We start from the raw sequence: 4,741 nt of genomic DNA on the forward strand, positions 1-4,741 counted from the left end.
CGGCGATGTGATGGGCTGGATTTGAAAACACCTATTTTTTGCACTTGGTTTGCTGTGTGCTCGAGGGCGGGCTGCTGCCATGCATGCGCGCCATTAGGTTGTGGTAAAGAAGCCCACCCATTGGACCTTTTGGCCGAATGTTGCCATGCCTCCCTCTAGCTAGGCCCTAGCCAGCAGGCTACATTGTCATGCATACGAGCGAGCAGCCTACGATGCATGCATGCACTGGAGGAACACACACAGAAGAACGAGCAGGCGTGACCCCCAGACCCCCGACCGATGGCACAGACGCGTGCAGCGTTGAAACATCGCAGCTTGGCTACTGATGCAGCCTTCGGTTTCCCATGCGTGTACACACTCCCGATGCCACCCAACGCCGCCCGCTCATTACTTCCACCCGGTGAAACCAGTCAACAAACACGTCGCCCTAGGGCTATTTAAGCCACCTATCATCTTCCTCCTCCTCTCACACCTTCATCCATCTTCCATCCTCTCCCATCTGCATCTGTCCTTCTTTTTCTCACCACAAACAACCCCAAAACCAGGCCACCGCAGCCATGCAGTACACCGGGCCAACCTATTGCTTTCCCCCCACCGTGCCGGAAAGGCTCTACCCCACCGGGGTGTACGTCGAGAACACACTCCGTGTGTGAGCAATGTCAAGATGGAGGGGCGGAAGGGAGTTCACCAACTTCTTCCTTGGGGCCGGCTACGCCACCTCCCCCGGGGATCTCTAAGGATGTACCGAGTCGAGGAGGTCATCCACAACGGGGGTTCTGGTTGCTATCCTTGCCCACTTCACCAACCCCTTTGATGTATTCTACCTCCTCGACCGCGTGTTCTGGTGTGGCTGCGAGTTCGTCGCTTTCACCATGCACAACATATTCACGGACTACACCAATATCTTCCCCACCGCAGAGCGCATGCACACTCTGTCGTACCCCATTGACAACACCCCGGCGGAGTAGTGAAGGGCGCCTGGAGGAGGAGCGAGGTGGAGGAAGAGCGAGGAGGAGCAAGGAAGGCAGCGGCCAGGGTTTAGACGATCTACCCATCTATCTATCTTTTTTTAGCTAAATCTATCTATGGGTACCCGCCGTGGGCTTGGTTGTCCCGAACTATTGTGTCTTTATTTTCTTAAGTTCTTCCTACCTATTTAATTTGCATGGTGTTTTGGATTGTAGGTCTAGATACACCATTACTAAAAAATGCATTTCAAAACATCAAAAAAAGACATTTTTTGTGGACTATAAAAAGGACAAAAAATGACTCGTGAAAAGTCATTTTGTAGCAATGAAATCTCTCTTTTTTACACAAGCCACAAATAATTTCTTTTTAGTGGATTTTTGCAAACAGTACTCCATATTTAAAACTTCTTTTGCATACAATACACTATAGTTACACAAGCCACAAAGAATCAACATAGTGGAATTGTTATGAGTCATGCAAGTAACACCACATGGAACAACAAAATGTGTAGGGGTAACAAATATATCCATGAACCATTCAACACTTAACAGAAGTATTTTTTTCAATGGTTAAAAGAATAAAAGTTTCTGTTTGAGTTAAGACAAGTAAAACAAGTAAAACATGTGCTAACTCTTTGCATTTTGCCGCATTTTGATTGACATTTCATGAACATTTTAATTTACATTATTCCATGAACAAAAACAAGTAACATAATTTTTTAAATGTTAAAAGAAGTAAATTTTCTATGAGCTAACACAAGTAAAACGGGCCCAAGTAAAACATGTGCCATGTGCTACCTCTTTTCATTTTGCCGCATTTTTATTTACATTGTTCCATGAACAAAAATTTGGCCAAAGTAAAAAAACAAGTCAAGAAGTATATGTTTGTTAGAGTTTTATTTTCCGAAGCAACATTTTATTTAGTCAAACCATTTTTCGTTAAACATGGGTGCCTCTATGCTATAAAAGCGGTTGGTGATCCTATGCGGGTGGGCTAGTTTCTCTTTCGGCCTAATTATTTTCTCACGGTCCAACATCTATTCGGCAGCCCAGATTTTTTTACTAAAAATTGAATTTGGGTGTGCACTCTGTTAACTGAAGAACAAAAATAGGGACATGAACACTGAATAATTTTCTAAATTGCTACTTCGATTCAGTTACATGAACTTGGCATGCCGCATAGATCATGTCCTCTGCCCTAACAGTCCTAAATGCCCATTCTAATGACGGATGAATAACAACTAAAAGAAAAACAGAGCAATGATACAACAATAGAACCTCCCTACCTTGATATTTTCTTGCTTCTGCAAATCGATCATCTGCATTAGATGTTTGTTGATCTTCTTCAGTTCCTCGTTCAGTTCAGACTGCGCGTGCAGTATCACGCGCATACCTCGCCATCGACAGGACTCTGCCCGCCCCTCGCCCGTCCGAGCTCCCCAAATTCTCCACGTCAATCGGCGGCACCCCGCCCAAATTGAGATCCCAGGTTGCGGCCCTACTCGAAACAATGTAGCCCTCAAACTGAATCCTCTCAATATAATCATCCATCCACTCGAAATGTGTACATTTCTTCGAGTTCTGAAAACAACAACATGAACCCTAAATCCCAAATTCGATGAAAAAAAAGTTAAATATGGAGAAATCAGAGCAAAGACAGCGAAAGAATGGGCTAAGAACTGAGATCTAACCTTGCCATCCCTTCCTGCCATTGTTTGTCTCAAGCATTTCACAAATTTGCGCTCAAGATTGCCATTCTCATCCTTCTTACTGACCCACCGTTTAAGAAGCTCTGGGCGTGGGCACTCAGGGCACCTTGTGAGCGGCATTGTACCATACTGTCGCCATTTTGAGTGCGTGGCCGAGGAGCTAGACATCTGCGCTAGGTCACCGGAGAAGAGAAAGATTAGCGAAAAGGGGAAGCAATGGGCGGTGGGCGGCGGACGGGCACGGACGCTCGTTTCTTCTAGTTGCGGAGAGGCGGGTCCCGCTCTTACATGGATAAGTGGTGGGTCCCGCGCTTATGTGGATAAGTGGTGGGTCCAGCCCCTAACAGCTAACGAGGGCATCAGTCGAGTTTAAGGGCTATATTGTGCATGGGCTATTTATGGGCTCAAATGTGTCACACTAGAGCCATTCGCTCGAGCAATGTCGCACCCCTTCCAATTCACATGAAATATGTCGCACAGGAGCTATAGAGCCCTTTCATTTTGGATATTCTATATTGGTTAGGTTTTCTTTGCAGTGTCGTGTTAAGAGCTGCAAATGGCGAATGGCGTCCCGCTACAGGCTACGTTGGCGATGCGACCATAGAAAGGTGGGTCTTTTTTTTTGCTAACACCGGCAAGATCAGGTGTTACCACGGGGCAAGGTGAGGTGTTGGTATGACGGTGACGGGAGCTTTTTTTAGCTCTTCTTTTTTGTAAGAAACCTCGATTTTTTAGCTGGAACCATATCATTCTTTTGCTGAAACCATGTAATTTTTTTTGCTACAAACATACCAATAATTTTCGGAAAAACTAATACCCACACGTGTGGGCGTTTGCACATCACCCACACGCCTCCGATAAGTGCCACACGTGTGGGCGTTAGGGAGTCCGCTCACACATTTTATGTGGTGTATAAGAGGAACAGCCCGCACACCTACGTGTGGGCAAACACAAGTAATGCTCACACACCTCTTTTTTTTTCGCTCCCGACCCCTCTCACACGCGTGCGTGTGGGCGAAGTTGATAACGCCCACACACACGTATGTCAGGCCTCGTACCTCCTGGTCCCGCACGCCACGCGTGACAGTCATTGCGCGCCCGCAGTTGCCATGGTCCAGACCCTCGTCCATGTTCGTTTAACTGCAGTTGTCATGTCGCTGAACTACGGTTGCTATGTCGGACAACTGCAATTGCCATGGTTGCTCAACTGCAATTGTCATGTATGGTCTGGTCTAATGTAGTTGCCATGATTTCAAAACTTTAGGAGTTGCCACATACTAACCCTAGGTAGTTGAGAGAGTTGTCATGTGCTCACAAGCATGCTAGGGCAGTTGCCATCTGCTTACGTGCGCGTTAGGGCAGTTGTCATGTACCATGCAAAAACAGATGGCAACTCGGTAAAAGAGAGTTGCCATCTGCTTACGTGCACACTAGGTAGTTGTCGTGTACACTGCAAAACACATGGCAACTTGGGTAAAAAACAGAATTGCCACCTTCTTATAAAGCACACTAGGGGCAGTTGCCATGTGCACTGCAAAACACATGGCAACTAGCAGCTTGGGTGTGGGGAGAGGAGACGGGCGTGTGAGCGAGATGACAAATACCCACACACTAGCCCTTGTGCGTGCGTGCAAAGTGGCGTGTGAGAAAACTGCATCTCGCCCACACACCAGCCCCTCCCGTGTGGTGAAACGGCCGTGTGGGCGACCGAGTGAACGCCCACACATCAGATCAGTCCTACGTGGCACTAGAAACATGCCAAGATTCGTGCGCTTACGAACGGACGCGGATCCACGTGTGTGGGCGAGATGCAAACGCCCACACGTGTGGGCGTTAACATTTTCGTAATTTTTGCTGGGACCATGTCATTTTGCTGGAACCGTATCAATGTTTTGCTGGAACCATGTCCTTTTTTTGCTCGAACCATGTTCTCGATAGAAACGGCACAACCTGGCAGGGATGAGATGTCAGCGATGGCGCGACGGCAGTGAGGTGCAAAGAGTGAGTGAGGTGGATGGGGTGATGACGGGAGGTGTGTGGCTTGCTGTTCAGGGGACCATAGCG

The sequence above is a fragment of the Triticum dicoccoides genome, chromosome 7B, assembly GCF_002162155.2.
Source record: "Triticum dicoccoides isolate Atlit2015 ecotype Zavitan chromosome 7B, WEW_v2.0, whole genome shotgun sequence".
Taxonomy (NCBI): domain Eukaryota; kingdom Viridiplantae; phylum Streptophyta; class Magnoliopsida; order Poales; family Poaceae; genus Triticum; species Triticum dicoccoides.